This window comes from Vombatus ursinus, unplaced genomic scaffold (assembly GCF_900497805.2).
Source record: "Vombatus ursinus unplaced genomic scaffold, bare-nosed wombat genome assembly UNPS02014932.1, whole genome shotgun sequence".
Lineage (NCBI taxonomy): Eukaryota > Metazoa > Chordata > Mammalia > Diprotodontia > Vombatidae > Vombatus > Vombatus ursinus.
The window spans coordinates 6,924,866-6,937,292 of NW_020954710.1; the positions used below are offsets into that span (position 1 = coordinate 6,924,866).

At 42.6% G+C, this 12,427-nt stretch overlaps 1 protein-coding gene across 4 annotated transcripts in view; it reads left to right on the forward strand.

Moving 5' to 3' along the window:
- CLSTN1 (calsyntenin 1) overlaps positions 1 to 12,427 on the forward strand; it is a 91,142-nt gene that overhangs the window by 52,600 nt on the left and 26,115 nt on the right. The gene's annotated exons all lie outside the window — the stretch shown is intronic.

Sequence of the window (12,427 nt, forward strand, 5' to 3'; positions counted from 1 at the left end):
ATCCACACCAAGAGCTTACTATGTGCCAGGCACTGTGCTAGAAGTACAAAGAATGAAATAAACTATACTTGCGAGATGCTCACATTCTAAACAGGGAGACAGAAAGTCCATATAAAAATAGATATAGCATAAATATAAAGGGAATAGATAAAATAGCTATAGAGCAGGTAAATTTAAATACAAGATAGTTTGGGAGAGAGGGCACTAGCGACTGTGGGGATCAAGAAAGGCTTCCTGCAGAAGGTATTTGTGAGCTATTTTTAAAAGAAGTAAAGGATTTTTTATGAAGCAGAGGTAAGGAAGTAGTGCATTCTAGGTATCTGGGATGCTCAATGCCAAAGGCCCAGGGGTGGGCCAGTCTGGGAGGAGGAATAATGTCTAATGACTAGAAAGCTCTGTTAGGGCCAAGGTCCTTTGGGGTTTTCAGGGCTAAACAGGAATTTCTCATTTTTTTCTAGAAGCAGTAGGAAGCCCCATTGGAGTTGTCTGAGTAGGGGAGTGGTATGGTTAGATCTGCACTTAAGGAGAATGCCTTTCGCATCAATGTGGGATAAATTGGAGGGGGAGAGGCTAGAGTCAGGGAGACCAGTTAGGTGGCTCTTCCAGTCGTCATGGGGACAGGTGATGAAGGCCTGAACCGAGATGGTAGCTATGTGAGTGGAGAGAAGGGGTCAGATGTGAGAGATGTTGTAATGGTAGAAATGCCAAGTTTGGAAATTGGTTGGATGGATATATGGGATGAGAGATATTGAAAAGTTGAGAATAATGCGAAGGTTACAGACCTGGGAGACTGGGATTATGGGGCCTTTGATAGAAGTAGGGGAGTTTGGAAGAGAGGAAAGGGTTGATGAGTAAGGATAAGGAGTTCAGTTTGGAGTGTAATGAATTTAAGATGTCTTCAGGACAATTGGTGATGCAGGACTGAAGCTTGGAGGAGAGACTTCAACTGGATATATGGGTGTGTGGGGCCCATGTGTGGAAGCAATGGTAAAACCTGTGGTTTGGACTTTTCTCCACCCCCCAGATCTTGAAGGTCAATCCCAATGTCTATAATTCATACATATAGTTTTAGGGCAGTATAGAGGAATATGAGACATTTCTTGTCTGTCAGGATACTTAGAGAAAACTAGTAGGTAGGAAAAGTTAACTAACGTTACAAAAGCTGAGCTGGCCGGGAAAGACTCCACGGAAGGGGAGGTATTTTTTGTACTGAACTTTGAAGGGTGAGTGGCATTGCGTAGTTGGAAAGCAAATTCCTGCTTGTGGGAAATAATGTGAAGAGATAGGGATGATGTACAAGAGTAATTGTTTTACAGTCAGCTTGACTGGAGTGGAGGGCTAATTTTTGAGGCAGAGTTGGAAAGGTAGATTGTCAACCTTGTGCAAACAAATGTCTGCGAAGCTATAAAATGCACTTTGCAATTTGGCTACTATAATAAATCAATACATGCTTATTAAATTGAATATTGACTTTATAATTTTAACTCATAGTCAGGACCCCAGACTCTGAGCTTACACAGACTAGATCAGGTCTTAGAGGCTGATGCCAAAAAATTGCTTTTTGTTTAGCTCATATTACCTTACACACACACACACACACACACACACACACACTTTGGGAAAATCACTGAATATAGATCATGTTGAGATCTTTGCATAAGAGTATAAAGAACACTTAAAGTAACAAAGGCATTTCTCAGGTACAGGATTTCCTTTTCTCCATTTTACAGAAAATGCAGAAGACTTGAAGAACTTACAGGATCCCATAACAGTGTAGACTGCACATAAAATACTTGCAGTAGCCTGTAATCAAGCAATACAGTACTGTTTTATGAGTCCCACTTTTCCATAGGGTCTTAAAAATCCTCTCTTCATCTTTTTACCCTGTGGTTTGGACTTCCCAAGGCAGAAAACCTTTTTGGGTCTGCTAAAGAGGCATCCTTCCCACCCTTCCTACTGGTCATGTGGCCTTACAGTTATTCACAGAATAGGACGTGTAATCCACGTCCTTCACATCTTGTCATGACTTGTTATGCTCTTCCTGGCACAGGCTCAAAAAGAATCCTCTTCTTTTGCCAAGAGGCCCAGTGCTCAGGAAATTCCTCTTTTCTTGACTGAAGGTCTGGATCATTGACCTTTCAAACTTGGTGTTACCCGTAAGATAGCTGGCACAACTAGCACTGCCCAGGAAGTCCTAATGGTCTGGACTTCAGGAACACTGTTGTTTGGGAACTCCTCTCTTAGGCCACATGGGTAAACATGTCTGCCCGTATCATAAGTGAGCAATTGAAGGGTCTTTGCTATGGAAGAATTACCCCCTCCAAAAAAAAAAAATCAGATAAATGATAAAGTAGAGCTACTGCGCTGTCAAGATTGTTCCATGAAACAAGGAGGAAGGAAAGGGGGTAAAAATGATAGTGTGTTAGTTCTATTTTATGGGCCAGCACCAAGGGTAGCTCCTCTCCATCCTTCTAAGAGTCCTAAATTTAGAGGTGAAAGATACCTTTGCTGTCATCTGGTCGAATCTCTTCATTTTGTAGTTGAGGAAATATAAACCCAGAGAAATGATGTGATTTGCCCACAGGAACGTGGATGATGAAATCCCAGAATGATGATGTCACAGATGGAATAGGGCAGATAGAGGATTTCTGAAGTTGAATGGGGGACTGATCTGTACCTTACTTTCCTTTATCTCCCTTATACACAAAGATAACTCTAAAATGTCAAGTCTGCTGAGATTCACCAGTGACAAGCAGGAAAGGGAACTGGTTTGATAAAGGAGACAAGTTCAGCTTGGGTATGTTGACTTTGAGATGTCAGGACATGTGGTGGAAAATAGAGAAGAATGGAGTTGGAGATTTGAAAATTGGAGTTCTGAGATAAAGAATAAGACCTCTGGAGCGAAATGTGTAGAGGGAGAAGAAGAGTAGAGGGTCACGGACTGGACCTTCAGTCGCAAGTGAAGTTCAGCAAGTGTTTATTTAATAAGGGCCTACTGTGTGTCAGTTACTGTACTAAGCTCTGGAATACAAAGAAAGACTAAAAACAATTCCCTGAATATGTCCAATAGGATTGTACATGTATAGCCTATATCAGATTGCATGCTGTCTTGGAGAGCAGGGAGGGAAAGGAAGGAGGGAGAAAAAAACTTGGAACTCAAAATCTTGTAAAAGTGAAAATTGGAAACTATCTTTACACGTAATTGGAGAAAATAAAATACTATTAAGTGGGAATTCATATTCTGCTAGGGGAGACAACATACACACAGCTGACTGTTTATTTAAGATATGTACCACGCCTCCCTCAATTAAATTGGAGATAATCTCAAAGAGAAGGAACTGGTGTTGAGGGGTCACTGGAAAAGACTTCTTGTGAAAGGTGGGAGTTTTAGCTGAGGATTGAAGGAAGCCAGGAGGCTGAGGAGGAGAGAAGGATGCCAGGAAGCTGCAGACTCTGCAGATACAGTGTCTTGTACAAGGAGGCCCTGGGCACTGGCTCGAAGAGTACAAGCAAGGGAATGCTATGCTTAGAGCATTTGATCTGGAGTCAGGAAGACCTGAGCTCAAATATAACATGACACTAGCTGGGTGCCTGGGCAAGTTTGCCTGTTTCCTGTTTGCCTGAGTTTCCTCATCTGTAAAATGAGGATAATAATAGCACGTACTCCTTGGGTTATTTTGAGGATGAGATGATATTTCTATTTATTTATTTATTTATTTATTTGGTGAGGCGATCGGGGTTAAGTGACTTGCCTAGGGTCACACAGCTAGTGTCAAGTATCTGAGGCCATTTTTTGAACTCGGGTCCTCCTGACTCCAGGGCTGATGCTCTATCCACTAAGCCATCTAGCTGTAATATTTTTATGTTATATTTATATATTATTTATATGTTATATAATTATTGTATGTTTTATATAATATATAAAATATATAATAATTACATATTATGTTACATATTTTATATTATAGCCATCATATTTTTAAAACCCTTTGCAAACATTGAAGTATGATACAAAAGAAGGATGAGGATAGAGAAAAAGCCTTTAGATTTGGCATTTTGATCACTGGTTATGGAGAATTCTGTTTCAGTTGAATGACGAGGTTAAGAGCTATACTGCAGAGAATTAAGAAAAGAGTGGCAGAAGAGAAGGTGCAGGCACTGATACTAATTTCTCCAGGAGTTTAGCCGTGAAAGGAAGGAAGAGTGTAGGATGAGAGCTAGCAGGGATGATGGATGAAGTGAGGGCTTTTTTGGGGGGGCAGGAAGAACGTAGTGCCCAGGAGCTGGACGTGGAATGAAGGGAAAGGTGCCAGTATGTGCAGATACAGGGGATTGTATTCTCCAGAGGAGGCAGCGTGTCTGGCAGCACCCAGAGGTGGGAGAGGGCAGACAGCACAAACTTGAGAAGCTGCTTGTCATTTAGTTGGACTGGAATGTCGATCCCATCAGATTACGAAGGACCTTTGGTAGGGAGTCAGCAAGATGCAGTGCTGAATTTGGAACCCTTGGACCCAAGTTCTAAAGCCAGTCCTGCCCCTTACTACATCTGTGGCTGTGGACCAGTCACTTACCTTGATGGGTCTGTTGTGTGTGTAAAGGGGTGGGGGGCGCAGGGCTAGACTAGAGAAGGAGTGTTAAACTCACCTAGAAATGGTGGCCGCTACACCAGATGTAAGCATTCCTTAAAAAACACATGAACACAATCGGTGTCTTATTGTAGTCATGTTTGTTTTGTTAAATATGTCTCAGTCACATTTTAATCCATCTCAGGACTGTGCTGGGCTGAATGCACATGCTTGACACCTCTGGACTCGACCTCTGAAGTCCTGTCTGGCCTTAGGTCTGAGAGCCCATGAAATGCCCTGGGCAGCAGGGGAGTGAATGGGCTACACTTGAGATTCTTTTTTTTTTTTTTTTTTGCTTAGGCAGTTGGAGTTAAGTGACTTGCCCAGGGTCACACAGCTAGTAAGTGTCAAGTGTTTGGTCTGAGGCCGGATTTGAATTCAGGTCCTCCTGACTTCAGGGCCGGTGCTCTATCCACTGTGCCACGGAGCTGCCCCATCACTTGAGATTCTTTTGGTAAATACCTGGAGGGGAGAGAAGCGGGAGGAAGAAGAGTTCAGACAGGAGGGCAGCAGGAAGGCAGCTGTTTCTTTCATTAGAGCAGTAGGCGGCAGGGTGAGCAGAAGGAGGGCCAGAGGAGCATGGGGGATGATGTTAAAAGGGACATTATCCATGTTAAAAACCACCTCACTGAGGCTTTCTCCTGAATCGAATCAAAATTAAGAGGAAGCTTTGAAGATAAAGACTGCAGCTGTCTGAAGCCTTTAATTTTGGGAACCTGTGGAGCTGACTGTCTGACCAGTGGATGGGTTTGGACCCTGACCACCCCTGGCCAGGTAACAGGGAGTTGACTTGGAGCTCTCAAATAGTTTTTGATCACCCACTGTGGGCAGAACCCTAGGGCAGCAGCTAGGGGATACCGTAGTGCAAAGAGTGCCAGGCCTAGAGGCAGAAAGACCCTAGTTCAAATGGAGCCTCAGAATAAAAAAGTTGAGTGACCCAGGGCAAGTCATTTCACTTTTGCCTCAGTTTCCTCATCTGTAAAATGGGGATAATAACAGCACTCACCTCCCAGGATTGTTGTGAGGACCAAATGAGATAATAATTCATTGTAAAGTGCTTAGCACAGTGCCTGGCACATAGTAAATTCTATATAAATGTTAATTATCATTATTATTATTAACTGAGATAATAATTATAAAGCACTTAGCCTCATGCCTGGCACATAGTGCCAGTACAAATGCTTGTTTTCTCCCTTCTTCTCCCCAGGTGCTCTGTGAAGGATGAAAAATGCCAAAAAGAGAATGTGGTTGCTACGATCTAGTTAGGGGAATAAGGTCCATGAAAAAAATGCTGTTCGTTAGCTGTGGGATCTTGAGGAAATCATGCTATCTCTGGGCCTCTGTTTCTTCGTCTGTAAAAAGATGGAACTGAACTACCCTTTTAAGTGTCCTCCTAGCGTGAATTCCTGCCATTATAGAATGAGAAAGTGCTGTTTAGAAAACCAAGATAGTTTACAGCTCAGGGACAGTTACCAGTGCATCCTTCAACATTTTGCTTCCACGTTGTGAGCAGTATTAAATCACTGACACCTTGATTTTTGTATGTTGCAGTCAGTGGGTATCGTTTAATTTTTTTAATGAAGAACTTTACTTGGGTACAGAATTAAGGTCTTTACTGGTAGAGACATCAAGATTTTTTTCAACACTAGATTGTATGAGAAACATCTGAAAGCTGCACGATGTAACTTAATGCAGTAGCAGCATTTATATGGCATTGCAAGGTTCCAGAAGCACTTTATAAGTACTCTCTACTTTGATCCTAACGAGGACTCTGGGAGGCAGGTGCTGCTATTATCCCCATTTTACTGATGAGGAAACTGAAGCAGACAGATGAATTGACTTGCCCAGGGTCACCCAGCTAGTGTCCCAGCTCAGTACTTTATCCACTGTTCTACCTTATGTATGAAAGCAGCTTTCAGAGTTTCATGCTTAATTTCTTTTGTAATCCTATGTAATGGTTTTTGCAAAATTTTGTACAATAGGAAAATTTTAAAAATTAGGATCTTTTTATTTGAAAAGCAAGTTGTCTTTTACATGGGAGCAAGTGGTTCAAGGATGCATGAATAGTAAGGAAATTTTGCCTTTCTGGGATAGCTAATTCCTAGGGTATTTCATTTGCCTGAGGTTCGTGGTCATCATTAAATCAGGACTTTTTGAGTTGAAGTGAATGGGAGCCCCCCAATTCTGAAAACTCTGACTCTGAATCTTTAATGTTCACAGGAATAGCCCTCAATAGTCAAGGCTCCAAGCTGAACCCTACACGATCTTAAATTCAGGCGCATCTTGTCTAAAATCATTAATTAGCTCTGTGAAAATACTATGGCTGTTACAGGGGAGAGTGAATTCCATAGTAACAGTGACTGTGGGGTTTCATCACTTGATGATAGGACTTGCTTATAATGCATTAGCTCTTGGTTGTATGTATGCATTAAAATTGTATTCTTTAGAATAATATAGTATATTTACAGATGTTCAGTCCAGTTACAGGAGTATTTGAATGTTAACTTCCTTAGTTAATAAGAGATATGTTTAAATATCAGCTCTGCCTTTTACTACCAGTTTGATGTTGGGCAGATCACTGAAACTCTTTAACCTTTGATTCCTCATCTGTAAAATGGGAGAGTTGGATTAGATTACCCCTGGGCCCTTCTAGTTCAGTCCTATGATCCTAAAATTGTTCATTGTGGATGTAAATTGCATTCTTAACCCTACACATTGCATATCAGGTGAAAACTTCATTAGATTACAATTTGGCCCCTTCCCATTCAAAATCTGCTTGTTAATAAGCCAGGGATACCTTGACAATATTATTTTAATTGGTTGGAATGGTAAGGACATTATCTCATGTTTCCTTATTCCAAATGCTTTTCAAGCTGTCACTTAACACTGAATTGAGATGAAGACAGTTGAGTGTAGTGAGACAGGCAGGAGGCTTGGAGTCATGGTACCTGGATTCTTTTCTTCTCTTTGCCTCTGTCTAGCTTCCTGCTCTGGAATAAAGTACTTAACTTCTGTTTTACTTTTCTTGACTGTAAATGAGGAGATTGACATGTTGATGTAGTAGAAGTTCTAAACTTGGAGCCAGTCATGACTCAGGCTCAAATCCTACCTTTGACATTTCCCACATCTTGCTGCTTGCACTCTGGTCGTCATCATCTTATTCCCCTCTTCCACCAGAACCTTGGACTCTGCCCTAGTATGCTAAGTTTAGATAATAACTAGTATTTAATGAGCTTTCATCTTGTCACCTAGGACCAGCATGACATCACTTTCTGGCCATCCTCACACCATGCCAATGCCTACCCCCCAATTTTCTTTCATTTAAATATATACTTCTTGAGGGCAGGAACCATTTTGCCTCCTTGCATTTGTACCTGGGTTCTTAGCACAATGCCTGTCACATAGTAAGCAATGAATAAAGTCTTCTCCATCTACTGGACTTGTCATCGTGAACAAGCCCCTTAACCTGCTGTTAATTTTCCACAGACAATGGAATATCTATTTAAAGGCTAGGGACAGCCTTGCATATCAGCCGAGATTTTGGGTGAATGGATTCTGAGAGGTTCAGAGAGCAGGAGCCCATGGACTAAAATTCTGTAGAGGAAGTCAGCCCAGGAGAGATGGGAAGCTCCTAAACATGGGATTGAGGCGGCGGGGGGGGGGGGGGGGAGAAGAAAAGGAGCTGTCCCAAAAGATCACTACGGATCCTTGGGGATCTGACCTAGTGCTTAGGCTTTAGAATAACCTTCTTAAAGAAGGCCTTTGATCATGTCATTCCTCTGCTCAAGAATGCAGTCCCACTGCTGGACATTGACAGTCCATCCCTCACCAGAGCTGCAGGCTGCCTTTTTAGGCTCATTTCTCTGCTTCCTGTGCTCTCCATGGCAGCCAGACCGGCCAGCTTGCTGGCTCCTACCTCTACCCCTTCGAATTAAGAAAGTAACCTCCTTCCTTGAGAACAGGGACTGTTTTTCATTTTGTTTTTATATCTGTAGTGCCGAGCACAGGGCCTGGCACGTAAGGGGTACTTAAAAGTTCTTTGGAATGCCTTTTACAAGGTTTCTGCAGAAGATGGAACAAGGGCAGAAGGTAAATACATGGGTGTGGTGGGAAGCTGTATGGCAAGAATGCTGAAACTCCTAATCGCCTGAAGCAGGCAGGAAAAGCTGAGGAAAGCAGTTGGTTTTGTTTGTGTTGTGCTCTTTGTTGTTATTTGGGGAGAAGAGGAGGATTCAGGAAAGGATGGGAGTGTTTGTGCAGACTGAAGAATAACTGACTCTAAAGAGGCAGCAGAACTTTCCACTCCTCCTTTGGTTCCATTTTCTCAGCCCAGTGGAATAGCCTTTAGGTTGGAGAAAAGGCAATAGAATTAGCTAATAGAGAGTTGATGGCTAAGAGTAGTCAAGACATGGTAGAGGAGCATCTGTCTTCGATACCATGACTAGGTGGTGTTCCCTGGCCCAGAGGAGCTACATCCTAGGGTGTGGAAATAATGGGAAGCTGTTATTTCTGATCCATCATCTTGAAAAGCACGGAGAACAGGAGAAGAATGGCAGAAATGGACAAGGGCAAATCTTGGCCCAGTTTTCAGAGCATAGGCTCCAGCAGAATCTACATACTAAAGAACAGCAAACTTGGCTTTGATTCTTGGTAAGATGCTGGACTCACATTAAAGCAATGGTCAGTGACCATCCAGAAGAGGAAGTGGTTATTATAAAGGGCCAACGTGGTTTTGTGAGGACTGAGTTATGCTAGATTAACCTTTTGTTTTTTGATGGGCTTACAAACCTGTATTCAGGAGAATGCAATAGTTAGAATTTACCTGAACTTTAGCAAAATATTTGATAGAATTTTTCATGTTCTTATGGATTTGAAACTGACTGAATGCCAGACACTCTTGAGTGGTCATTAATGTCTACTTGGAAAGCAGATCTTCAGTGGAGTATCCCAGGGATCTGTGTTTGAGCTTTCCACCCTGTGCTTTTTAACATAAGGTAATAAGTTTAAAGCTGTTAGGGAGCTAGGTGGTCATTTATCCAACCCTCTTATTTTACAGATAAGGAAAGCCAAAGAAATTACCTCACCTCAGGTCATACTGGTAGTGATTTACAATGCCAAGATTTGAACCCAGGTCTTCAGATTGCAAATCTAGTACACTTTCCACTACACCATGCTGCCTCATGTATTGCATTTAAACAACAACGAGAACAACAAACCCCAGGATACCCCAGCAAGTATTTATTAAATGTTTACTCCAAACATGCCTACATGTCCTAGATGCAGAGAAAAAGGCAAAGCCGTCCCTGCGGTCATGGTGTTTGCATTCTGTCTGATAGCTGTGACCTGTAGACTGGATGTATCCGGAGGTCAGCCTGGGGTCTTGGTCCTGGAGTCAGGATGCCCGGGTTCAGGCACACATGCCCTTGTCTCTCAGTATCCCAGACAACTTTCCAGGGCTATGATGTGTACTGGGAGAGGGACTCTTCATCAGGAGCTCCCTACGCTGGACAGCAGGCTTGGGACAAATGACCGAATGTGTGCACAGATCAGTAAGTACAAGCCCGTCCTCGTGGAGGGTGGTTACCACAGTCAAGCCTCCAAGGGATCCACAGGCTTCTAAGAAGTTGCGTGACAAGGAAGGTGTTTGTGTCCGTGCATTTGCCAGTACAAAGGTTGAAGATGGGAGCTGGTGTTCTGAGCTCATGGAGCAGCCACTCGATTGGTTTGGCTGGAACAAAATACTGTGAAACGGAGGGAGAGTAGAGCCGGATGAGGAAGGGCTTTGAAGGCCAAGCTAAAGCCTTTGTATTGGCTCCTAGAGACAGGAGGGAGCCCGCAAAGGCTCTTGAGCAGAGGAGTGACACAGGCCCCCTGACATTGTCCACTCCTCTAAATGCTACCCCTAGGACTGTGGTCTTGTCTTTTAGTTCTTATCAGCTTCCCTCTTGGCTGGTGGGTCACCCATCTTGAGTAATAAACTCTAATCCATTAAGTTAGAGATATCCAGGCTTGAAAAATGCACCCGGGATACCTGCCACAAGGAGGGAGCTTTTTGTTCTCTGATCTTACCTAACTTTCTGTGGTCATATGATTTACTTATTCTGGCCCTCTGCTTCAGTCCCTCTTACCCTGCATCAAATCATTATTGTTCCTCAGTTCTCTAAATAAGATGCCGAGTAGCTTTGAATCATTTCCTTAACATTTTTAAAATCTCAGAAGAAAGTAACATTTTTTAATTAATGACTTGTATGACATAGCGTGCAAGCTTATTCAATTTGTCGATGATACAAAGCTGGAAGGGATAATCACTAGTCTTCCTGATCTGTGTCTTGCCACTGGACTCCAGCAACTCTGGAGGAGAGAGTGAGGCTGGTGACCTGGCACAGCCCTGCCTCACTGAAATCCAGTTCACTTGCAAGGCAAGTCATCCCCCTCCTGATGTCTTCAGTCCTCTTGGAGAACAAAGGACGGACAACAACACCAAGTTACATACTGGGTGATTGAGTCAGGATTTAACACGGATAAATGAAGTTTTTATATTTGGGTTAAAAATTCAACTTTACAAGGATAGAATGGTTGAGATGCGGTTAGAGATGAGTTTATCTGAAAAAGATCTGGGAGGTTGAGGGGCTTGTAAGCTCAATGTAAGTCAGCAGTGAGATGTGGTAGCCAAGAAAGCTGCATTGAGAGAGGCCTGGGGCCTTGACGTAAGGAAGCGGTAGCCCTGGGGTACCCTGTGCTGTTCCATGTATCTGGGAGTTTACATTCAGTTCTGGAGGCTACATTTTGAGGAAGGACCTTTGTTTATGACATATTGGTTGAAGGAACCAGGGATATTTAGCCTGGTGAAGACTTGGGGGAGGCTGAAGGGGAGAGCATGTTATTTCTGTCTTCAAGTATATGAGGGGATGGCCTGTGGAAGAGAGATTAATTGGATTTGATCAAGAGGACCAAGCTAAGAGCATTGGGTTGTAGTTGCACAGAAGTAAATTCAGTCTGTATATCAGGAAAAAAATTGCTAACAATTAGAGCTCTCTCAAAGTGGAATGGATGGACTGCTTCCAGAGGCAGTGGAGGTGAGATTTAATAAAAGACGTACTTCACTGGAGATATCAAAATAAAGAGATGTTGTAGATGTTGTAGAAGAGACTCTTATTTGGGTATGTCTGGACTAGATAGCCTCGGAGATTTTAGGGTTCTAAATCGCCCTTCATCAATAGGCTATTTCAAGATGGTTGGACTTTTCTAGGCCCAGAAGGAAAGGGGGCTCTGAAAGGTAGCCAAACATTTTTATCCTTCTCAGTGAAATCATCTTGCCAGAATGTTTATCTTTTGTGTCTCATTTGGTGTATTTGGAGGACAGCCTTGGTCTTTGTCAGAGACATTGGCCTCAGATATTACTGGAAATACCATCATCTCTGACTCTATGGCACTGCCTCACTCTCTTTCCTTACATACATACATAGTAAGATAGGGATAAAGACTCTCCTTGGTTAGTTAGATGCACATGTGCGAACACACACAGATATAATAGAACTAATAAATGCAGCATGTGTATGGAACAAAAACCACTGGTGCTTGAGGACCTAGCCTACAGTTTTCAGGCTAGTTTCACAGTTTGAATTCAAATTGCTGTTTTCTAAAGACGTGCAGAAATTTTATCCTCTTGATTAGTTAGAGAAAAACAGGTGTAATTTATTTAGTTAGCAAACCTCATGTGAAAAGGGAAACCCTTGTGTTCCAGTTTTTTAGTTTCTCCAGACTCAAGTAGTGTAGTCTGTATTACCAGAAGCTAGGTGGGA